Source organism: Nothoprocta perdicaria, unplaced genomic scaffold (genome assembly GCF_003342845.1).
Source record: "Nothoprocta perdicaria isolate Ctin4 unplaced genomic scaffold, notPer1 scaffold_281, whole genome shotgun sequence".
In the NCBI taxonomy this organism is placed as follows: Eukaryota; Metazoa; Chordata; class Aves; order Tinamiformes; family Tinamidae; genus Nothoprocta; species Nothoprocta perdicaria.
This window is the reverse complement of record NW_020455512.1, coordinates 335,214-360,992: the sequence shown is the minus strand read 5'-3', so window position 1 is coordinate 360,992 and position 25,779 is coordinate 335,214. Positions and strand designations below refer to the sequence as shown.

Sequence of the window (25,779 nt, the reverse complement as noted above, 5' to 3'; positions counted from 1 at the left end):
ACAATTGTCAGACAAGTCCGTTTGATGCAGTATATTACAAGGGAGGTTTCTAATTAAAAGAGAAAGGACATTGGTTTAAGGAATTTGTTGGTTTAAGGAATTGGTTTAAGACCAATTTGTAAAAGGCAGTGACTGATCAATAATAACTGACCCGAGGAGTTGAAGTGATCATTTGCTTTTAAATCATCAAGACAATAAATCAAAAATAGTTATTCTAGTATCTTGCTGAACATCATCTTAGAAGCCAAAAAGCTAGGCTGCACATGCTAGGTGCAACCAGCACTTTGCAACAAATTGGCTCTTCAAGCCCAACTGAGCTATTCTCTATCAGTTATTTGCAAATTAAGCTCTAATACAGCATAAGACAAACCTTAGCAAAACTGCACTAAACACAAAGACGACAGGCACTAACACACGAGATAGGTGCACAAGCATGCACACGAAATAATATCCCCAACAGAAGCGTTCAAGTCTTTTCCACCTGATCGTGATGAGTATGACAATTCCTAACTCAAAGCTCATGAACATCACTGGAAGAAGGATGCACACATACCTCACTAGGCACTGACCCAGAAAAAAACACAACTATTTCCTTCAACAGGAATTAACTGAGTAACTCAGAACACTGAAGAGAGAATTAGGACCTTGTTACAGGACATGAAATAACTGTTACTTCAATTACTTAATTTTTCTGTCAAAAAATATTCTCTCAGTTCGTCAACTTTACAAATCAAGTAAACTAACTGAAAGATTTTAGCATATCATACCATGACCACTCTTTAGACAAGCATTCCCCTTAACTAGTCCAGCTTCTGGCAGGGCCTACACTCCCTGTCAAACTCTACCAATTGCATATACACCACAAAAACTCCAGTATCCAGGATACAAACCTAGGCATACTTTATTACCCTAATGACTTTAGATATTACATAAGATGCAAGAACATGCTCTAAGCTAAACGCATACTGCAGAAGAGGGGAAAAATACTATAAAGATTAAATCCCAATTTGAAGGTAAAAACAAGTAATTAAAAACTCCTTAAATATTATTTAAATTTGCCATTTCCTGCATTTAGTCCTTCTTCCACAGCGGAAGACTGCAAGCTCAATTTTCCCTGCAGATGCATTAAGACGTATATTGAGGACTCATTTATAAATGATTCCAGTACAATAGTACTGGAACAGTAGCAGAACTTCAACTCACTTCAGGAACAAATCAGCACATCCCTCGGCTACGAACAGGAGCGCACAACCACACTCCACAATATTTCACATCTTGACTTGGAAACCACAATACGTTTACAGTTGTCAGCTCACTCTGCTATAACCATAAAATTAAATCAGACTGTGACAGATGGTGTCCAGTCTGTCTGAAGATATTATCTCCTGCATAAATATTGATCATTTTAATAAGTTGTGCTCCCAGTATATGTTTCAAAAGAATATAGCTTCCTATCTTGAGCTTGACTGACAGCAAAAGTCTTGCCCAAGTTACCATGGCAATAAGAAGTTGCTAACGTAAGATTTGAATGACTTGGGCCAGATAAAGCTCTCTGCTAAGCATTTCTGTATTCAAAACGGCTCAAGCCTACAAAAATGGAAAGCAGAAACACCATGTTTGGTGCATTATTTTGACTTTAGTGACCTGCTGCCAAGTAGCCTCACCTTCTCTCCTAGTCTTATCTCTGTGCAATTCCTGGATATTTCCAAAGATTTTAGTATACTCCCTTTTCTGGAAGGTTTTTGTTGGCTGGCTGCTTACTTGAGTAGCTTTTCATCTTTTAATTCAATTCAATGCCTGAATCATGGCATGAGCAACTCAACTGTTTTGCTTAATTTCACTGTTGATACTTTGGACTTACTGAGTCCTACTTCTCTATTTCCTGTATATAGGTCAATGCTCTCCATACAGGCCAATGCTCTCCTTCCATGACAAAAGCTGCCACAAAACTGCAGAACTGTGCCAACTACCAACACATGATGCGCTTCTGCAGTCAGCTGAATGTCTCCACCAATCCCAGTTTCTCCAAGTATTTCTTCCAACTAAGTTGTTTCAAAGTTGTCTTTCTAAAGATTTGGCAACAAAATTAACACATAATTAACAGTAATATGCACGGTTTTATTTTGTCTCAGTCCTGACCAAAACAACTGGGCCACAAAGGCCTGCACTAGAACCACGAAACAGGCATCTATCAAGATCCGAGTTGGCTTTCGGAAACATACGTTAACAACAACAAAAAACAACTCAAGTCTTACTCAGTTATTTCACAAAACATTCACAGCAAAATACGAGTTTGATAAGGTCATCCAGCCAGTGAACTACCTACAGGATGCATGCTCTTACAGTAAGAGAATTCCCTAGATCATACCCGCTTTCTGCATTTGATGCATAAGGAAGTACTTTCGATGCTCTGAAATCCTAAATGAGGGCTGCAGAATGTGTATTACAAGACAAACGATACCTGCAGCAGTGCAGAAACTTCCCACTCCAGGCAGCAGCAGCAAAAGAAGCGCCTCTCTGCAGCCTTCTCTCGCCTCATGTCACTGGCGATCACAGAAGCAGAGGAAAAACAAGGAACACCAGGTAAATCCCATATCCTTTGCCTTCCACAACTCCAGCAGTCACCCCACTGGTGAGCAATACAGGGTAGAATGGATCCCACTGTAACTCAACACCCCTCATAAAGGGAGTCTGTTTAAACAAGCAGCAGATTTACAGTTAAAGTTGAACTAAAGAGACATCTCGAAGTTGTTACTTCTATAATATACTCAGCTGCTTCATGCAGCATGAGACACAGTTGGCAGAGAGCCATTTTTAGTAAATTTTTTTTTTTAATCAATTCTGGAGCAAAGCAGTACCTAAATGAGAATGATAAACAAACTTTTGTTTGTTTACAACTAACAGCTAAGCTGGAGAGGACCACAATCTCCACTAAGATGGCAAAGAGTTGATGGGAAATTTGTCCAATACAAAAATCAACTGTATTTAATTTCAAGAGAGGTGCCASAGCCAAGACAGAAGACTGCATTCTCCAATCATTCTCACTCCACTAACTYTAATTTGTTTTGTGCTTCTAGCCCTTCCCCCTCTTCACTTCCTCAGCTTACTTTTATTTCATCCTGTCATATTTACAAAGAATGTCACAGGAACAGGTAGAAAAATGAATATGCTCAAGAAACAAAAATCCTGCCCAARCTGAAGAGCTCAATCTTGATCTCATTGAAAAAAATAAAAAAGTCAGTGTCTCTAATAGTAATACAGGAAAAACTGAATATCTAATCGCTAGCATATCTAATCTCTCGTAAAGGAAGAAAGCAGGGCACAAAGAAGGTAACAAATATTGTTAGTCCTTAGGCAGAAAGCATCTTGAAAGAAACTTAAGTGGCAACAACTATGCAGAGTTTAGCCCAAAACACACTGATCACTGCACAAACCAATTCAGCAAGTCATGCCTACAYAAACAGAATTGATAAAATCCCGGTATATCCTTCTTAAAAAATTATCTTTTTCCTAAATAAAAAAGCATCACTACCCTGACTACAAGAATAATTGTGCTGTACTTCCCATCTTTTTTAGGTATAAGCTTAGGATGCATAGTAAAAAGTTTAAAACTGATCCAGGTTGACATCTGTGCACCCTCAAACATTATGACAGAAATATCTCTGTCCATATTTCCTCAACTAGCATCTCTCAGCCATAATCGCTTAATTTGCAGGGTAACATTGCTTTCTGTAGAAACGTTCTCATAAACAAAAAACATTCCTGCAAATTAGATGAGAAATTCAACGGTTTCACCGTGAAACAGCACCAAAAAAAATGAGCTGAAAAGAGTTACCATAACTGCCAGCAGCCATGTGCTGGAAATGCTGCCAAACACAAGCAGCTCCTTCAATTTCTGTGGTTGCCCAGCGAAGGTTTATAATAAAACTTTTTTTTTTTTTTTTTTGGATTGGCAGCCAAAGGAGTGGGGAAGACAGCATGAAAAAAGGAAACTAACCTCTTGAATTCAAAGGGCATGCATGACATGCCCACTAAAGTCAGAGGTTGATTTCGCTTTCTTTTGTAGATGCTCTCAAACAAGTGGCAAGGAAGAGCAACAGATTCCGAAGTTATTTTAGTTTCTATCTCATCACAAAAAAAAGAAAAAAAAAGAAAATCATAGAACAGATGGGACAAAATGCTATGCCATGAAGCCTTTACTAAAGACTGTAGCCAACATATAATCTGCCTTTAAAAGCCACTTTTAAGCTGTCCCTCATTATTTCATGCTATACACTTTATGATGAATCTTTTGATAACGCTGGAGTCGATAGGGAACTTGAAGTGCATTCCTATGAACTGCACATTGATGTATCTTTTATGTACACACGTTCATCTCGGGCTTTTGTTCCTAGAATAGAATCCAAATATCGAAGTTCAACATCAAGTTCTAATAAGAAATGTCTAGGGAGAACTAAGCATCCAACAAAACTCATCCAAAGCCACCGGCACCAGGGAGAACAGGCAGCCAGTTAGCGTAGCAGGAAGGGCTACCTACGGCTCACAGAAGGGCATCCAAATTCCTTGCTCTGTCTARAAGACTAGCACCCTGGGTCTCATGTTACGTTCTTTGAATGATCAGAGGAAAACTGCAGTTTTTATGTTACATAACGAAKAATAATAAAAAAGTAGTAGCACCTTTAGACAGTAGTCCAGTGGCAAAACCCCTTTTCCAAGCAGTTGAAGGCTCRGAATCACTCTGCAAATACAAACTCCACCCAGCTAAAAGCTGAAAACAAGAGGAAGAATGACTCATCTAGACACTTCCCAAAAAGGAGTAGCTACAGGAGGGCTGGGTTTGTCCCTAGAACAGTTTAAGCAAGCAGCAGTTGACTCAGGATCACAAAACAGAACTCAGGCCTGTTGTCCAAATGCAAAGCTGTTAGGAATRTAGCACCTTTCTTACCTTCTATTTCTAGCCTGTTTTGACATGAGTAGACCTGACATGAGTAGTTTTACTGTCTCYTTTTAGACCAGCCATCCTGATCATAAAATCTTTGGCAAACAAAAACCTTAATCAACGCCACCATCCTTTCCAGAGCCTGAAAGTACAAAACCAAGCACGACACGAGGCATAAGAAGTGGTGCTCGGAACGCAGATTCCAGAAGCCACTTTCTGCACCATTACCAGTTCTCTAACCAGAGACGCATTTTGTTATTTTGCAAAATTTACTGYTCTCACTTATTTTTGACAGTGATCACTAGCCACAGTACTAGCCTGTCAGAGATGGTCTGGTTTTGCATCTTCGCATAAACAAGAAGTCACAAAACAGAATCACAGCTACCAATTCTTCTTTATGCCTTTKTATCACTTATATCAACAACAGACCTGAACACACTTTAGCAGAATGTTTCTTGRCCACTGCYAGGGATGGTGACCCCACCACTTACGCAGGCAGCCTGTTCCAACGCTTCACCATTCCTTCCATGTAGAATTCTTTCCTAATATCTAACATGAAGCTCTCCTCTGTTAAATATTTAAATCACTTTAAGATAAAGCACTTGTACTTAAAAATCTGCTTTTATCATTTCATATAAGGTTTACAACCAATTTCCTTAAAAGCACTGAAAAACAGATATAATTTTTGTTTTGTTTTCAAACAAGTACCTGAAGAGGCAACATGACTTTGGGAACACATCATCTATTTCAAACAGTCTTTCAGTAAGCCTTCTTCACCTTGCCCCCGCCCCCGTCCCCAGCCGCAGAGTACAGACTCAACAGAGCAAAAGAAGAATATTTAAGTCAGTAAAGATTACAGTGAAATAGACTGCCTAAGTGTTGATTTATTTCAGGTATCTAAATTAGTGATATCCTCAAGGTGGACTTAAATTGACAGTTTTCGAGCCATATTGCTATTGTATATAGAGAGCACACTATAAAACATGTTCTAAAACTTTTGTGATCACTACACAGTGCAAAGAGTTTGGCTTTTTAGCCATATAAGCTATGTAACTCATAGGGAGAGATGAAGACATGTTATTTAAGCTCTCAGTTTCTTCAAAGGTATTACTGGCTACAACTGGACATCAAAACCCATAATACTAGTGGAAAAAAAAATATCTTAAGGTTCTCCTTGATGKTTTTTTTCCTATGCAGAGCATTAGGAAAACCACATATGGCATCAAAAAGCATATGGTCTCCTTCTAGCCTCAGCTGGCCTGCACCACTCATTCTTTTACTGCCGTATTGCATGGAATGCGATGYATTTTCACCCCAAGCTCTCACACGTCTTTTTTTATACGTATATATACACATATACATACATACACAAATATATATATATACACACATACACCTATGCGTGTGTGTGTGCATGGACATCCATGTGTATATACCTATTATATAATGAAACAGTAAACACACAAATGCACTCCAGAGCTTACAACTCGGTTATGCGCACAGGTTGATAGACCAGTGGACTTTTAAGTAAAGACTTACCAAACATTTGCCTCTGCTTGTGAAGGACTAGACATTCAAAAGCATTCCTCCCTGAAACAGKATGGTATGACTGTACATGGCAAATACTGCTTCAGTGATAATGTACACATGTCACAGAGACAAGAACTCTTACTGGTATTTATCTATATTGGCATTCTAAAGTTACCAAGACTTTGTGAACTACTGGAATCTTGGTCATCCCACAGAGCTTTKGCCATACCACATCCTTAAGACCAGTTTATGCTCCACTGCTCCCAGTAACTGACATTTACCATCTACAGTGGCACACACTGAAATTTATGAAAAGTCTACCACTGAATTCATCATTAACACTGCCATCCCTTAAGCGGGTCATTTGGTAAGTATTATGCAAATCTGTGGCTTAAAAAAATAGAACTGCTTTCCACTGCTACAGCAAATTAAACACGGCAGATTAATGACAGATTATTTTAAGCTTGCCATCTTTCCATTAGACGGGAAGAAACACAAGAGAGGCAGGAACTACACAAAGCCATAAGAGACAAGGAGGAGCAGGGGTCTATGTCAAGATGACCAGCAGTTGGCAGTCAACTGCACAAAATGACTAGCTTCTGAAGACAAGACTTAAGAAACCAAACGCAGACAGGAAATACTTAAAATTGCCTCTCCTCCAARCCCCGAGTAAACTGACTTCTTAGACTAGACATTCACAGAAAAAAACCCAGCACTTACTGATATCTGCATAAAGCTARTACAGTAGAATTACAATCAGAGCCTACAAAGAAGTAGAGATAACAGTTCTAAAACGCTTGAGCCACAAAACCCCTTCTGAAAGGCTAGAGTTTGCGTTCCTACTAGTGAGATTTTATACCTACCTCWTCTTATTGAGGAAGGAACACAGTAAGATACAGATTGCAAGGAGCATTCTACAAATGCACTCCAAATAATTCTGTGGACACGCACCAGCAGTCACCTAAAAGGCAGCATCACCCTAGCCTGCTTCACCCCCACCTAAAAGCCAGCATTATCTTGGTCTGCTTCACCACACCTACTTAATTAAACCTATCTCGYCCCTGAGCAAAACTGAAATAACTGAAAATCCTAGGATAAAAGGTGCCAGAGAAGACAGGCCAGTTATTTATCATTGAGCAACAAAGATTAAATAAAAAAATCTACCCACTAGCCTTTCCAATCCCACATGGCCAGCTGGCATTGAAAGATAAGTAAACGCAGTGCAAGTGCCTTTTCCCTCRCTTTGGTAATATTGTAATTTTTATATGTGGTGTGTGGCACACTGCCATTTCCCTTTTTTGGGGTATGAAACGCTTGCATGGAGAACAGGGAGTACAGCCAATAGAATCACATCTACCAGGAAACCTGAATGAAGACTCAGTGTCTGACGGGTGAATAGCATTTTTTTTCCTTTTGTTTACTCTTCACGTTTGACATTATTTATCTGAATGGACCATTAACAACATATTAATAAAATGATTTTGAACAAGGTGCTTAAATTTCAACTCTGTTTAAATTCCTTTTTGCCAGAGGGCTTTATAACCTGGACAGACAAAAAGCAAGTATGTGCCAAAAAACAGAAATTCCTTTCCTGCAAACTGTTCTCAACCTTTAAGGAAAAAAAAAAAATACTGCTCATGCTTACAACTGTATATTTAAGGAACCATCTTCCCCTCATATGTATTTATATACACAAGTATAAAACATTAAGACTGGCTGAAAGCATTTCTACCACCCCAAGTTACACAAGTCATAGCTGCCTCAACTACACACTCATGGAACTTGTATCACCACTGCTCTACTGTCTTCAGTGTTAGCACTTGAGGGGCACTATGGAAAAAGTAGGGAAAATGAGAATTAGGGCACCTGAACCCAGGTGGCATCAAATTAGTATTTCAAGGTGACGAATGAACATTTTACCAAAGTCATTACGTATTAAACTTTTATCCCAACCACGAAGAAGCAAAACATCAAAGAACTCGATACATGTTTTCTAGATGCTTCCTTTGTGCTTTTGTTACAAGAGGCTACTTTTAGACATTTTATGATGCAAGCAAGTGAATCCAAAGTCTCTGAAACACTTGCAGCTAGAGAAAGTTGTCACGAACACAAACTTCGTTCAGAACTGAAGTTTTGAGTCCCTTTTTTTTCCCCCCATGTCCTTGGAAAAAAAAATCCCCCACACTTTATCATCAGGTTAAATTCAGAACCAACAGCCTCCTTGAACAGGTTGTACTATAGCGTATTTCCTACCTGTTATCTAMTGAAATCCTACCTGCTGTACCTCACGGTTATCATGTCTTCTTTACGCACATACCTAGATCCTACTGAGCAGGATGCAGATTATAGGACAAYATCCTTCTCAAAACTGGAGACTCCCAAAACCATTCTCAATGAACTGGTTAGCTAGTTAAAAAACATTAATTCTAGCAGAGTAGTAACAGCATTTTCAAAAAAAAAGTAGAATTTGAGTACACAAACCTTACATACACAGGTAATAAAACACAAATATTGGGACTACCTAAATTAATTTAAGATCCATTTCCTGTGGTAGAGACAATACAGCATTTAAGAAACCACTGAGTACGAAGTGAAACATAACACAGAAAACATTCGTTTTGCACAGATGTGCTTCTCAATAGACAGTCCCATAAAATCCTGCATAAAGGACCTACTCCATCTCTGGCACCCTCCCTCCCAAATTACACAGTTGAATTAAATGCTTGCCCCAAGCGCTATTGCTTTGGAAAAGTTTACTTACTTGACATTAGGCCACAGCTCCATTTTATCACTCACCAGCAACCATCAGACACAGGTATTTAGCACATTTTCCCTTTACTATATGGATGACATCTTAAGGCATCCCGTTGTTGTATTCTTTCTGCTTATGAGATCAAATATAGTTCATAMCCAAAAAGTTCACAGGGAAGCCAAAGGTTTAGACTATACTTTCAAATACAAAACCACTATGCTGAATCTGTGGGTTGTTCTTTTCTGAAGAAGATGAAAAGAAATACAGCAAAGAAGACCTACTGACTAATACCTTGAAAATAATAATATTAACCAAGTCTTTGAAAATTAAGAGAATTTTATTAACAGGAATGATTATTTTGGCTTGGAAAAAACATACACATGTAGTGCTTTTTGAAATAAGAATATCTGTACAAGAAGTTATATACTTACATATTTAGCAGTATTTTAGCTTTAGTTAGAAACATTCAGTCCATTCTCTTCCAAAAAAATAAGGTTTAAAGGAAAGCAAAGAGATTCAATTTTTTTAAGTCTTCACATAAAGCACCATTTAAGTGACCTATAACAAATAAAAATGAAAAGAAGTACTTTCACAACAGCGCCAACGCATAAAATTCAAATTTGTTTATAAATGGGAAACAGATTTTCCAACACATACTAAATATATTGGAGGACAGGAAAATAACAGCAACTTGGTGCTGCCAAGAATATATTTGAGCATTTATTTGTTTAAAGAAATTATTTGTTAGAACTGTTTAGAACAGTAGCAACATTTAAGAAAAAAATCTAAAATCAGTAAATCTTACCACTCCGAGATAACCTTCACAAGACAATTCATAATTCAGCAAAGCTTCGCATAGTCCCAATGCTTGAGCAGCTGAAATGATAGCAGCTATGCAACAAGACCTAAGTTATTATCGCAATAGGCTTTTCCATACACAGCAGATAATAGTACCAGTTTTCATCAAAATGCTTTGAGATTATAAATGCAATGCACAAGATAACTAAAAAAAATCCAGTAACAGAAAACAAAGTAACTTACCTTTTKAATGGACAGCACTTGGAAAAGAATTTAAATACTTCAAAACCAAACAAATTCTTTAATGTAAACTAGTATACAATTTGCTTCTGAGAAGCACCAAGACAGAAAAAGAGAAAAGCATCTAAAAAAGCATGCCCAATAAACATTTTATGGCTCAGCAGAGCTCACAATGTCTAAAGACATTGTGCTCCCCTGATAAGATCCTAAGACAAACAACAATAGCATCAYGCAAACAAATGTTGCATGGTAAAGTTACTTTACCATGAAGACTTTCTTTAAAAATTGGGGGTCATACCCCTCCTACCTTTCTGAGATTGCTTCAATGAAAATATTGCTAAAATATATAATAAATACAAGTGTAGAAGCTGGAAATACCTTGATATGGACAAACTTTATTGAAGACTGTACCAATCTTCAAAAGGGCTAGAAAAACAGGCTTCTAATTTAGAGAAATTCACACCGCAAATAGTACAAATAGGGAGCTATGAGTAAACATGCTGCCCTCTAAAGTATACACTATACTACCAAGTCTCATTAAGAAAACATTTATCATTTTCACACTATATAAAAGAGCACGCATGTACAGAGAAAACAGGTTCTCAAGTATAACACCAGTTAAACATATATATTCATATATATATACACACACACACACACACACATACCAGTTAAAGTATAACACCAGACAATATCACTACAAAAACGAAGTTACCAATAAACTCTCCTCGCTTACCTCTTCGGATTACTTATCAAACCAAAGAAATTATCCATATAACACATTAAATATGCAGACAATAGTATTGAGTACAACTTTTTTTTTGTTCAAAACTTTTTATCACTACAGATCTGTCACCTATAGAACTTAGAATATTAACCAAATGCTCACTTGGAACAGAAATGTGACAGAAATGGGCTGTTTTTCAGCAAATCCTGCAGTAAGCAGAAAATACAAACAGAAGCATTGACAGAAATGAGACACATTCCAAAGTTTTGACATGATATAGATTAATAAGTATTGTACTTTCTAAACACTTGCATCTGGCAAAAAAAAAAAGGCATATTTTATATATATATATAAAATATATACACACACACACACATTTGTGGGACTGCGGAAGCTATAATCCAAAGCACCATCATGCACTAACACAGCATAACAGGATGCGGCTGTGCCTTCAAGGGGCTACCTGCCATTTTTCCTCTCTCAGGTCAAACTGGAGAGAAGGAAAACAATTCCAGCTGCCCTCCAAGCAAACGCCGTAACGACTGCATTATCCTGCTGGATAACCCTGCACAGGGCCTCCCTGCACATGGCCCACTACCCCCCACAGCTCCATAAGAGCAGGCGCTCTCCACGGCACCACCTATAACGACGTTCTGTCGAAGCCACACCCATTCTGCGCTCAACCCCCTCCCGCGGCACCACGTTCCAGAACGTTCCGCCGAAGCCCCGCCTCCCTTGCGCTCAGCCCCTCCCTTCACACGTCACCCCCTTCCAGAACGTTCTGCCGAAGCCCCGCCCCCTTTGCGCTCAGCCCCTCCCTTCACGGCACGACATTCCAGAACTTTCTGCGGTAGCCCCGCCCACTCTGCCCTCAGCCCTCCGCGGCACCTCAGAGAACTTTCTGAGGTAACTTGCTGCGCCTCTTCTGTTCCTCCCCACCTAGCATCCAGCATAACGTTCTGAGGTAACCTGCCTGCCGCCTGCACTCAGCCCTGCGCGTTCTGAGGTAATGGACTCCCTTTGGTACTCAACCATGCACAGCACCACATACCACAAKGTTCTGTGGTGACGGGCAGTCTGCTCTTTTCATCTTCGTTGCCGTGTTAGCAGTCGCTGGATGTGCCTGCTGAATCCAAGCCATCAGTTGCTTGCTTCTTTTCGATGTACATGGCCCTGACGGGCTTTGTCAACACTCCCTCGCCGTCTGCCCTCATTTGTTTCCTCACAAATGAYGCTAATCCTTTTGTGATAGGAATTCGGCAGCTACTGCCTTTTCCGTGCCACACACCACAATCATGACATGGCAGACATTTTGTGCCAAGGTCTTCTTTCTTCTTCAGAAACCTGCCAAACACGCCAGGATTCTGACAACAGGTATTTTATACAGTAAATATAATATGTAATCCTCTCTAATTCTTTTTTAAGAGGCTTTTGAAAAGGGATTATTARGCGAAAAACAGGGAAGCATGGGAATAAAAGTCCATGCCCTGGACCCAGGACATCCCCTTCAAGGAACCATCATCCTAGTACCAACACTGAACATTGGTGAATAAATCACACTTCGAAAATGGCCAAAAAAGAAGATTTGGCTTTTGTGGATCTCCCCAAGCTACAAAAACATTGGCATATTCAGCTTCTGTTACRGGGGGTACAGAGCTGGCTGTCGTGGTGACCTAACGCTCTTGGGGTGGGCGCATCTACCTGTAGTAGACTCCTGTGCATACACTCAAGAAATTTCACTCTAAAATGGGTAATACCTGCAGGAGAGGGGGGGGAAAAAAGATTAAAAAAAGAAAAGCTTAAGTTTATTTCCTACACAGACCCAATCTAATAAAGGAAAATACTTCACTGTGCAACAGCAGCACAGCTACAATCAATGACTGTTGAATATTACAAATACACTTTTTTAAAAGAAAAAAAACTTTGGAGATTTGTACTTCTAAAAATCATTAAATCATTGCACAGGATTTGTTTGTTTGTTTTATTTTTTACTATGTTTTAACTTTCATGCTGAACTGGTATTTCAAAAGTGGCCATGGCAACCTAACAGTCGATTATTAAAATCCGCATTTTTTTTTTCTACTCACAATAGATGTGCCTAGTAAAACATTTTGGGGAGGTACTCAGGCAAATAAACTCGGCAAATGAATACATGATTTACAGGCTGTACACATAAGCTCCTACCTACTAGACCAACCTGAAAAGTGAGTTTCTGCCAAAAATCACCTCACATGAGTGAGATGACTAAGAAAGTTTGTGTTTATTTTTTTCCTCCAGAGAGAAAAATTATAATGCTATACTAGAAGACACTAGAAGGAGTCCTAGAAGGAGTAAGAAGCAGGGAACCATAACGTGAAGCACGTGAGTTAGCAAATCTAACATGAARTACATAGTTTTTCATATAAATTTCTAACATTAAATTTTATAAATTGTTACATGCTATTAGCAGTTCATTCCGCTGAAGGTGTTAAACTGTACGAAGCACTGCGAGTTCTTACAGGCTATACTAGATTTTAWACGGGCTTTGCTTCTAACAGTCCAYGAGGCTGGGTCAGTAAGAAWCCGTAACTTTCCAAGATGTGTTTCCTCACTSTCCTGTGATTTACACACCTCAAATCCAGAAGTGCCAGCAGCAGTTCCATCATTTGAGTGTTAYTCCTGACGTAGTTTTACAAGACCTGTATAAAGAATGCAAGGTGAGTAGAAGGTAAGCCTGGTCATAAGCACGTTCTTAGTAAATTAAGCATATGAAGGTTTTACTTACAAATGTAGTCACACTTGTGCAAATCACCATGAGGATGCATTTACACTAGAATTCTTTGCAATAACATTACASTTTGGTGCAGGAAGAGTCTATTAAAATACATCAAGATATGACAAACTGTCAGAATTTCATTTGGATTGTTGTTTGTAGTGTTATGTATTCATATATCAATAAGTGCTTGGAAAAACTCATATCTTAATATTGTTTGTACAGTCATTTTAAAAGTTTTGATTACAGATACTACATGTTTTTSTCTTTAACATGCCATATGATAAATCTTGACCAATCCAAGTTGTCCAATGTATACTTCAACTACACAAGTTAATTTTAACTGCCATGTAGTACAAGTAAGTAGATAGGAAGGTACTGAAACGAAACTGAAGCTTTTCTCTATCTTAACTATCTTATCTATATTTTATCTAAACATAATTGAAAAATCTCAACTTTTGGTCTACCCCTTTTTTATTTTTGTTTASAAAAATAAAGGAATTAAAACAATGTTTCAGCTGAGTTACTTTAATGCACTAAAAATAGACTTATAATATCCTGAGGCACTTCARCTTTTAATAATGGAGACTTCTGCTGCAGACTTGTGACTCCAACTCCGCAAGGTGACTAACTTGAAAAATGCATAGGATACACTGAGCCTCGTGATTGCAGACCATGATGGCGAGGAGGGGAGGAAAAGCACAACGAAAAACAATAAAAAAACAGGGTTTGGTGTTGAAGGATCTAAAAAGGAAAGCCACACAGAATTCCATCTGTGCCATCCTCAGCTATTCAAAGGCTCTTTCCCAGTTTCTTCCCGTTAGCAGTCACTTTATCAAAATTACCAGATATTTATGAGTTGCTTAAAAAAAGAAGAGAAATATTAGCTKGGCACAGTGCTAAAAAAAGTGTAGAACAAAGAATTTGTAAATACCTTCACTATTTACAGCTCATTGGAGAATACGATTATCTCAAAATCCTCTGGGCAAATATGAAAAATAACCACAATCATTGTCAAATCATAAATGACATAAACTATGTTCCTTGTGTAATTGAGTTACAGAAAACTACCTAATACTGAAGTATTCAAAACAGTAGGAATTATTTTCAGATAACTTTACACAGAAAATTGCATATAGTAATTAAGCATTCTCTTTCTTGGATGCGTGGACTTTGYAAATCTGTGTCACCAGGTAAAAAGAGGCAGAAGGGTTATGGTARCAACTGAGTTGTATAATTTTAAAATGTTGGAGATATTTCAACATTCGCTTTTCTTGCATGGTTTTCACTGCATTTCTCACAGAGTTTGTGTTCTATATTSTTTTCCTCCTAGTGCCTCTTTACCAGCATTGTGGGAAGCCAGATGGCAGTACCCAAACAGATATTGTCTAAAGCACATGGAAAGAAACCAAAATTCTGCTCAAGAGCATTAAAGTAAGATGCAGCCAAAATTCTTTCCATCACTCAGCAAGTCCAGATCTGAGTACAGATCCCACTGTACTACAGATCCCCCAYTATCCCTAGTAAATACCAGTAGCAAAAGACTATTCAGCTGACTTGGCAGGTGCAGGATTCAACATTTCCCCCCMCACACAAAAAAAACCCTACTATGTTCATTTTAAAACACTTAAAGTATGGAAAAAATTTATTTCTAGTCATCAACCATGATGTGGACAGGTGACAAGAACACCTTAATCCTTGGAGAATGCGTTCCTTAGAAGCAAGGAATTGCTTTTCCAGGACATGAATAAATATGTTTGTCCTTGCAGCTTCCTTCCCTTCCTTTTTCTRATGCCTAAGCTTGTAGCCAATTAGCACATGCAGCACTGAAAACCACCAAGGGTAAAAGGCGGAAAGATTTAAAGTTTTAAGGGGGTGCCCTTGGGTTCAAGGGTTTCCTCTGAATAAAGAAAASAAGAGAAACCAGTTATCCCTGTCAGCATCTCATATTTCAGTCCAGTTGCTCCAATTCACCATAATCGGATTGCCTAATCTCTGGAGCAGAGCCACAGAAAGCAGAGGAAAGTTGTCATGGCAGCAGAAATTTTCTCTGGCTGGTGTAAAGTTGCACTGAGTTGATGTTTCCAAAGGAAAATACACATTATCACAGGCAAAATACCAGGAAGAAGTTAGTAGTTAAGAGCAAAGGGGAAAAAAGTGGAAAGATAAATGGAGTGTCTTCCAATTTTGATTTGTTCTCTTTAAAAGAGAATTTAAGWAAGAAACTGATAGAAAAACAATTTGGGGAGAAGGAGATAGAACTACGAAAGATGCCAAACGAGACCCTTAAAATGAGTTCATTGAAGACCAGACAAATGTAATTCAAAACTCTATGAAATTATCAAATGAAAATACAAAGACAGAAGAAAATCGGCAGGGCTATGACAAATAGTCATACACCAAGGAACAAAATATAACGAGGAACAAAAGTATGTCRGTATAATCTGATGTTGAAAACTAGAAGACTCAAATCAGTTTTTCCATTTTGTAGTTGCTACTACTGGATATGAGCATGAATAGCATCCCAGGAAAAAAATGCCYGAAATACCTCTGCTAACAGACCTGTTTAAGGTTACAACTTGCAGGAGGATGGGGAGAGGAGATCAATAATGCATCTTCTAATATATCTTGACATGAGACATTGACTGAAAGTAGGATATCTGGCTACAGAAGGAATTAATAAGAGCAAGTCAGAAAATGAACTGTTGTCCTTTGACATCCATACATGTAATCTACGAGACAACTATTAAGTACATTTAATGCCATTAAAATATGATGGAGACTTTATGGCTGCAGCAGGGGCAGGAGGGATGCATGCTGGTTCTTTATTTCCAAAGGGAAAATTATGCAAGGACACACATCATACCAGAACATAAGAATTAAAGGATTAATAAAAGCATTAAATCCCCAAATGTAAATGAGATGCTTCCATAAAACCCCCAAAGCATTAGTCCAAGCTGTCTATTCATGAAATAAATAATAGAATTCATCCATTAGGACTCTACCCAAACACCATAAAAATTGACTAGCCTGTCTAATTAGTAAAGCAATGATTGCAGAAGGTTAATTCTTTTTTTCTACCCGACATAGAGGGGGGGGGAAAAAAAATAAGGGTGGCTATCCAGATGCACCAGATGCTTTGTCAAATACAACATAGTAATACAGCAGCAAAATACTGGCTGAAGAAGCAGCTGCAGGTATAAGCTTTTAAAAACAACAGCACTAACAACAATAAAAAGAAAAAAAAAAMCCTTGTTTCCTATAGGAGCTGCCTATGGTTTGTGCTGCCCACCTGACCCCACTGGAATGTTCCTGTTGCTTGTTCACACAGGCACATGCAGAGACCCTCTTGCATCAGGAGGTTAAGACACAGCCATCTGGTGTTGGCCTCTCAGAGTCTTCTGGCSTACATAGTCTGCTTAACAGAAAACAAAGGCTCCTCTTAGAAGCAAACCAAATACTTCTTCATTAGAAATCATGGAATTGAATTAGAATATTACTGGCTGTTGGAATTTATACCATATACTGCACCATCTTACTTTGTSTCTCTTTCTTCAGGAGTTCATTTTGAGCCTTTCAGGATAATTATGCCAATTACTGTGTKAATACAAGAAACTTGTGAATTTTTCTGCTCAGCTGTGGTCAAGCCTCCCCAAGCRAATTGAGAAATATGGCAATTGCTCATATTGCTTAGGCTCAAAATAAAAACAGTGCTTAACACACTAGTGTAGTACAGAAAAAAAATGACTGCCTTCAGAGGGGTATTTTGATGGAGTTGTCTAACCACAGACGATTTATAAGCCAAAATCTCAAATTTGCTTCCATAGACTAAAGTGTGCAAATTATAGCTAGCTTGCAACAAGCCTACACTTGCAGTTGTAGAATATAGCTCTGCAGAAAACTACTGAAGTTGTATAAAAATGAGGATTTAAAAAAAATTCAGCATTCCTCCCATGATTAACATTTTCTGTGAATATTTTCTCACAATGAGATGATTCTGCTTTTATTCCCTGCCAAGTCAGTTATGCTAAATTTAGAAGTAATTTCTTATTGTTACAACTGCTATTTGTATTAATTAGCTGGTATTTCTTTCCTTACATTGCCATGCCTTTTTTTTTTTCCCCTCCTCTTTTCTTTCTTTTAAAGAGAGATCTGCAATTTAAAGCAAAATGTAGAGTAACAATTAGAGGCAGTATTTGAAGTGGGGCAGCATGCAGTGACATGCCATAGCAGTGCTGTTTTGCAGCTTTGTGTTTTATTAGTTTGGAGGAGAGAGCATCACCTCACCTAGGTTGAAGATGCTCCACCCAGTCTCCTTCCTCTCCCCTAAGAATTCCCAGCACTTGCCATCACTGCTCCACTGARGAACTTCTCCCACCAAGTGTGAGCCCATCAGACAGAGCTCTGATCCTACAGCTCTGGCCGCAAAGGGCAGGAGCTTTTGAGTGAAGCAGCTGCTCTGGCTCGTAGATCTGCTCCTTTTCCAGGTCCCCACCACACAGTGYACCTACCTCCCACGGAGGAAGGTGGTTCATGATTCACAGATCACRTCCAAATGAACCAGACAACCACAAGCCCTTCTCAGCTTTCAGTTCCCAGTTACCTATAWTAAGTCCATTCCTGTTGGTGTGGTTGCACCAGTCTCTCCCGTACGCCCTTGTCTCTGTGTGGCGCGAGGAGTACCAAGTGCACTCCCACCCACTCTCYAAACACGCTCACTGAAAGGTAGCTGCAGAAGCAGGATTTCTTACCACCAGTGGCCTTCTGTCCSTGGGCGAAACGGAAGCACCCGCCACGCTCACAGGAAGAATACTGACTCAGAGAGAGACTGGTGTTCCTGGCCTCCACAGCCTCTTGTGCCTTGTAAACCCGGATACTACTCTTCTTTCAACACAGATTATACTGTAGGAATAGAACCATTCCTGACATAACTGAAACAGGCTCATTCAGCTTAACTTAAACAGCCTGTGGAGGACTAGTTCTGCTCTTCTCAACCTGCTTCCCTGTATCTCCCCCAAGAAAAAAGGCTTTCTGCTGTCTTAACAGTAATATAGACATGATACMGTGTGGATATGCAAGGGAAATAAAGATGGAAGACAGCATTCAATAGTCAGGTTTGTTTCATAAGGTATGACATTTCAAACAGGACACAAAGAGAAAAAGCAAAGGATGCTGTTGGAACAACTGCTTTTCTTTTCCTCTTTCAAATAATTCCAAATAATAATAGGTGACACCGTATATATTACAAGTTAAATATACTGTGTTTTTCAATAGCAGATTATGTAATACTTTCATATATTCCTCCCCAGTATCTCAAGAGAAATGTGAATGTTTGCTGGTTTTAAGGGATCTCACAATATCCTATTATAACATAGACCTAYTATAACAAATCAATATTATCATCAACAAATCAATATTATCATCAACAAATCAATATTATCATCAACAAATCAATATTATCATCAACAAATCAATATTATCAACAAATCATATTATTGCAAAAAAAGTAAATTTGTGAGTAGCATTGTGTTTCTTTATCAATGCATTATATATATATATATTTGCTTTCAGAGCATTCTAGGCAAGACTTTAATTAATTTCTTACACAGCGCCACTTGTATTTTTCTTTCCCTTCTGAGAGCTTGGAATTTCAGGCAGATGCCACTAGTTAATTTAAGGAAGTTTGGATTGTTGGCATTAAAATAGTATAATCCCAAAGTAACAGACAGCTACTTGGTGGGAAGCAATTGAAGAACCKAACTTGATTTCCTGTGAGACTTACCTTGATGAAGAAGGGAGGCAGCCCCAAAATGGAGGCTTTAAGCACTGAGGGAGTGCCCCACAGCATCACAAGTGCACTGAGTTTGGAAGATAATTAGCTTACAGAATCATTTCTAGAGAAAAWAAAAACAGAAATAGACACATCAAGGCATCTCAGCATGTAATATGTTAACAAATAATGTTATGCACCAAAAAAAAACCCCAAAAGTTATTAGTGATCACACAGTTAGTTTGCAGGTTTCATTTTAACCCTAATTGCATACAAAGGAGTACCACCTGCATCCTGAAGGCGTGATTGACAGTTGCACTGTCAGCATCCTTGCTGCTGAGGAGCTAGTAGAGCCTCTCTCTCCTGTGTGTGGCTTTTCCGTTCCCCATTCTAGCCTCTCTTCCTGTCCCCGGTTTCGCTTGCATTACAGCCCATGTTGTCATAYAGCCTTCATGGGGCATATACTTCATATAGCCCATATACTTCATGAGATTGGCAGGTATTTGTCAGAGCTGATGAAATTGTAGGGCCAGAGAAGGTAGCCAAAAATCTAGAAATGTTGTTTTTTTCTTTTCTATTGCTAATTATGTGACTAGCAAAATCTGCAAAAGCAGCTCTAGCTGTCCTGTTGGTTGAGCTTAATGTCTACTTCCTGTGCTTGTGCAGATCCTGCTGCATGGCAGAGCTTCAGGCCCACGGCATTACAAATAAATAATGCAGTCTTCTGCAGGCAATTATACTAAGCCAGCTAATTAATACCTAAAAGACCTGCAAGAATATTTTAAAACCACCAACTGTATCATACATTAAGTTCTCATGAGGCCATAGTAAGCAAATGTTTTAATGAAAGATGAAGAAGAGGAGGAACATCCCAGTGCTCATGCTCCCCTTTTTCAAAACCTCTGCTCTTTTGCATTGTGATAGTTAATTGGAAATATTTGAAGATTTTTGGAGGTGGGAATTCCCCTGCTGCTGGCTTTGGTCTCACTTTGCGTTGAGTCTACCATCACTCCCCATATATGGCATCAGGCTGCAGTGAATAACACTGAGAAATCTTTACAAATGCTACATGCAACTGCACTCTACCTTAAATTACCATTTATTTTATGGAGCTGACTTCTAATTAGATCATCTACATGGCATCTGAATATAGCAATTATTAAACAGTGCATTACAGGTCTGTCTCTGATGTTTCTAAAGATCAGAGAATACAACGAATTCCCAAGGAAGCTGTCAGCTGCTGGTCAGCTCAAGATAGGGGCCACCTTGCCTTGCCTTCAGCAAGAATGTGTTAACTGTAAAATGGCAGACTGTGAAAACAAGTACTGAGCGTGAGCTGCGCTTTCCCAGCAGAAGATAAAATATATAGCATGCAGTGAAGTATCATCTGTGGTGCAGATATGTGGCACATATTTATTATGTGGCAATATGTATTATTTTCATCAATAGAGTTTTCATACTTAACACAGTCATAAACACCAGTGTAACCTCAAATCTGTTCTTTTAGTTCACCATCAGACTTTAAGGAGAGTTCTCTGATCCTGATCTTACTAGAATAGTTTAGCTTAGCAATTTTAATCCTGTGAACACAGTAGTAAGCTTCTGTAGAACTGTAGGTTCAATTGATTTTTTCTATTCATACTTAGGCTGTAATAATTTTGACATCTCACCAGCCTTCCACACTTCCAATACTGGCAGTCATCCCTGGCTTAACAAAATTTCTTCGCTGGCTGTAGTGCTGTCAGAGTCATTCCGAGTGTGCTTGCGCATGGTCTTGCATCTCTTCTGCAACAGCTAGGAGTATATTTTGTTTTCATAATGTAGGTATTTTTTTAAAGTTGCCATTGTTTCTTTAGCAAAATTTAACTGAAAGTAGTAGGAGGAATAGAGTGAGGAAAAATCCTGAAGAAGAAGGTTAACTCTGCAGACTCAAAGTGTAGTGTAAGTCAAATAGGAGGCCCTAGACAAGCATGTTTGATTAGCCTGCTTTCTAAATCCGAGCTTCATGCTCAAGATTTAGGATGTACTGCAGAGAGCAGCCTTACAGGTTTCATTACTGTCCAGATAATCAGCAATATTACATTTGCGAACAGGGCAGTGTTCTGCTCTTCCAAAGAGATAAAGCCCAAAGATAGCGCATGCGTGAATACTCRGGCAACAAATCAAACAAGCTTTTCGCCAGAGCAGCGCTGCAATATTCTGAAAGGCTGCCATCCTGTGGCACTCGGGGGATGCTCTGGTAACCACTGACCTGCGTTAATGCTTTAGCAGTTCTCTGCAGTGGAAAACAGCATATGTGCCAAAGAGACTTCATAGGTAAATAAAATATTTATTATTTTATTATCTTTGTTTAACATTTAGGTAGTTTCAAGAAAAGGCTGTGATTCCCCATCTGCCTTCTATGTGTGTTACAATGCAGATCATAAGCTGGGGTTCAGTTTCACAGCTTTTACTTTGTCAAAACAACCAACAGATATAATCTGAATATATGAAACTTCATATTCAGTCTTTGCACATGCAGTCATAAATCCCTGCTGTTGTTTTTGCTGCATTGCATCTCATTAACTGCTTCTCAGAAGTGTTTTTACTCCCTCAATATATATTTATTGGTTTGTTTGAAAGACTGGAGGAAAAATCTTGTAAAGATCATTTCTTGAGAAAGTAACGCACATTTCCAGGGAAGTCAGATCTTTGGTTACTGACAGAATTGAATGCTCGTGACGTGATTCATATTTCACCATCAGATTGTTCTGCATCAACTTGCATTGATTTGAACAGAACTCTGAAAGTATCTCATTGCTCTGGTACATTAAATAAATTTTTTCTCTCTACTTTCATAATCACATTCTCTGACTGTTCTGAAACTACATCTGTTTTACACAGCTTCTGTCTTCTTGATTCATTACTGTTTCTTACTCTTGAATGGAAAGACTAAAGCCATTCATAACTARTGGAATAACTTAGCTCCTGAATTCAGAATCACACCCCTCTCTTTTCTCCTACATTTCCTTTCCTTATATTTTACTTGCACTAAACTGCACAAAAAAAGAGCWATGCTAACACATTCGAACAGTACAATTTAAATACATGTGAGATACCAACATTTCAAACAGAACTATACTTTGGTTTAAAGTGCTGATTGCTTTTTTAGTTAGACAGTAGAACATAAGCTATGTGTGAACTAAAAATCTACAAAGCTATCACTCTGAGGCTTCCAGAGAGTTATTTTATCCTGCCTCTGAAAGGTACGGCCATTTTTTCTTGCTCAGCTTCCCACCACTAGCTCAAAAAAGTCTTTTTGTCTTGGAAGCACAGTTTACACTTAAAAAAACTGTTAGTTGAACAGCTAATCAAGCTTTTCCTTGCAGTGCCAGCATCTGAAATAGTATTTCGCTTGGAAACCCTATGAAAGTAGGAGAAACTTTTCATTTGCTAAATTACATGCTGCAAGAGTGACAACCTAATAAACTGGCCTAAAACTCTTGCAGTTAATTTTGATGTCTGTTACATTTTCCTTTACATACCAGCTTTAAACTCTGTTCTAATTTTCTTCATCTATAGATAATTAATTACAAATACTCAAAGTAGATTCAGCCAGGGGCCTTATTTTAACATTACATTTTTATTTCTGTTCAGGGAGCTACAAATTTTATCTCAGACACTAGTCATTGCTTGATACCATAACCAGGAAACACCTTTTCTTCTGAATAAAAAGACAGCGGTATTTCCTTCTCACAATCAGTAGGTGAATTTCTGAGCCCAGCAGTAAACATCTTCCCTAATAATTGAGAAAAGAATTTTGCAGAAGGACAAATTTGGGATCCGTACCTTTCCTTTGTTAACTTAYTATGAAAACTGTTGGCACCAATATGAAGCTCTCAAAGTGCTTTCGACTAGGACCTTTAAAGTAGTGTAATGGAAAATTTCCTGCAAAGATTAAGTAAAACCATCTAAAAGGGTAATTTCTTACAGAAGAATTATTCCAATTAAATAATTTGTATGTGTCTGCATGCACACATGCAGAAAAAGCATATCAAACTGCCCACTGTCAWAAAACAGCAAGATATACTTTACCTTAAATCAATGACTGTGTCCTGTTTCAAATTAGAATTTAAATTTAAGTTAAAAATAGTGTGGTATACTAAGCTATGTCCATAGACATAGAGAACAGCAGGAATGGCTGTAAGATTTATAGTTCAATTAAAATTAAAAATTGTAGGTTTGGGGTGCTGTCAGTACTTGAAAAATAGGAGTATAATAGAAAGTATACTTAGAGACGTAACCCAGGCCAATAGCCTCTCTTAATTCAGTCCCCTCTGGATCTTCCCTGTAGCTCGGCTTATCATTCTCACCTTCCCCCATTCTGACAATTGTTTTAACCAATGTTTTTGTTTTAATGCAAATGATTAAATATTCAGAGAGAGAGATCTTTTGCAGGTGGGTATGTGTGCCAAAAGACTGAAGGAGTAATGTAAGGAGAGCCGTTTCTCTCACTACCCAGTACAGGGTGGGAGAACTAAATAATCACATTTCACGTAACAAGGTCATATATTTTTTCAGGGAAGTTTCACGCTCGTTGTGTGACCTTAGTGCAAAGATAGTGTATCTGCTGAATTTGCTAATTCAGTCATTCCACTGACGAGCTACAGTTATTTTCCTCCTTTCTGTCTTTGTACACATTAGATATTTAATACCTCAGTGCTCCTTAATGTCTCCTGAGAGTCCTCCTCATTTGTGATTACATGTAATTTCCATTAGTGCAACACGCCTCTTACATTCATAAAAACATCAGCAGACCCTTGATTTATAGTTCTCAATAGGTTAGAACAAATACCAATAACACTTTGTACTTTTGTACTTTGTACGCAGTACTTTTTATTCTGAATGACCAACAAAACACCATAGGAATAGATGTGTAGGCGCTGATGCAAAACATTGCACAAAAAGCACACAGTCCCATGGCAGGGCCCCTGCCTCCCATCAAAGCTCATTCTTTCCCATTAAGTCACCTAAAATACTAGATTTTTGCTCCAGACAACCCACAAGCGTCACAGCTTGTACTAGGAATTGAAGAAAAGGTCAAGTAATCTGCAGGCCTAAAGCATTTCCTATTAAAGTGGCTAGAATTTACTATTACCTAAGGACGAAAAAGTTGCATGCGTTTTTCTTGATGTCGGTTCAGGCTCCCCAAAAGTCACTGCTTTCAAGTAAGACCTAAGATAGCCTTTAATTTGTCTGTTGGAATCTTTCTTTTAGTGGTTCGCTTATATAGCAGAGCATACGTCACTCTGAAGTTGGGCAACTGGGCAGCTTTTTTGTGAGAGAGGAAGTCTCTGTGATAAGAGCAAATGAACAAATCAGTTGATGATCAAATTAACTTTTTTAGGCACAGCAGCACTGTGGGAATTTTGCCTTGATTCTGCACAAGTGACCCCCCCTCCAATAAATAGCACAATATGATTATTTTTGTCTGAATTTATGAGCTGCAGCAACGTGTTTTTGCATTCACTAGCTAACATGACTTTTCCTAATGCACGTTACAGGCTTTGAGGGCTTAGTTTTTCATTGCATTGAATCAGTATTCAGATAAATTGCCTCATTTACATCTTTTCTGTTGTAATGGCTACTACATGTAACCTTTGATAAGGTTTGATAATTTGATAGTCTGAGAAGAATAGACAGTACCTGTGAAAAACTAGTGTGGTTCCTTCCAGGGTGGAAACTGGTAAGAATACTGGGTCCTTTTTTATAGCTCTCTGGAAATCTCATTTTCCTCTTCTATTTCAGTTACAAATGGGTTGCCTTCAAGTTTCTGTATTATGTATAAATTATTATTGTCCAACAAAATATCCTTGGAACCATTTCTGTCTTCTGTATTTGCTGTAAAAGCAAAATTCTCCCTGAAAGAGAAGGTGGTGAGACCAGCCATTCCTTCAGCTGCCCTGGTTTAGAACCCTAGTAATTCATACACTTCAAAAGTGTCCTGTGCCCAGTCATGGCACTCACTGTCAGGATCCAAAACTCAAGGTGTATGGTGGAAAGTATTTAAATAGGGCTAGGGAGGGTTAAAAAAAAAGCAGTTGTTGGTTTGATAATACGCTCATTTAATTTCAGTAGTACACGTCAGTTGTACATGTGAACAGCTTTAGGCTTCAGGTTTTATTCAAACATGCATTTCCTGGTTTTGGAAATCACARCTATTTATATCTGCAAGGTTTCTTCTTCTGCTGTGTTTCTCTTAGAGCTAGTCATTTTATGCCATACAGATTCA

General features: G+C 38.4%; 1 protein-coding gene and 1 long non-coding RNA gene across 2 annotated transcripts in view; both read right to left on the bottom strand.

The window, feature by feature from the left end:
- MAPK10 (mitogen-activated protein kinase 10) overlaps positions 1–9,755 on the bottom strand; it is a 133,096-nt gene extending 123,341 nt beyond the window's left edge. Inside the window, exon 1 of the mRNA XM_026041326.1 lies at positions 9,653–9,755. The gene's annotated coding sequence lies outside the window, so the exon portion shown is untranslated. The remainder of the gene's footprint in view (positions 1–9,652) is intronic.
- Positions 9,756–13,112: 3,357 nt separating this feature from the next.
- On the bottom strand, positions 13,113–19,495 carry LOC112948963. Its single transcript, XR_003249737.1, has 3 exons — positions 19,344–19,495; positions 17,031–17,153; positions 13,113–13,664 (listed from the first exon to the last, which is right to left on the bottom strand). It is a non-coding gene; the product is annotated as an uncharacterized LOC112948963 (long non-coding RNA).
- Between the last annotated feature and the right edge of the window lie 6,284 nt (positions 19,496–25,779).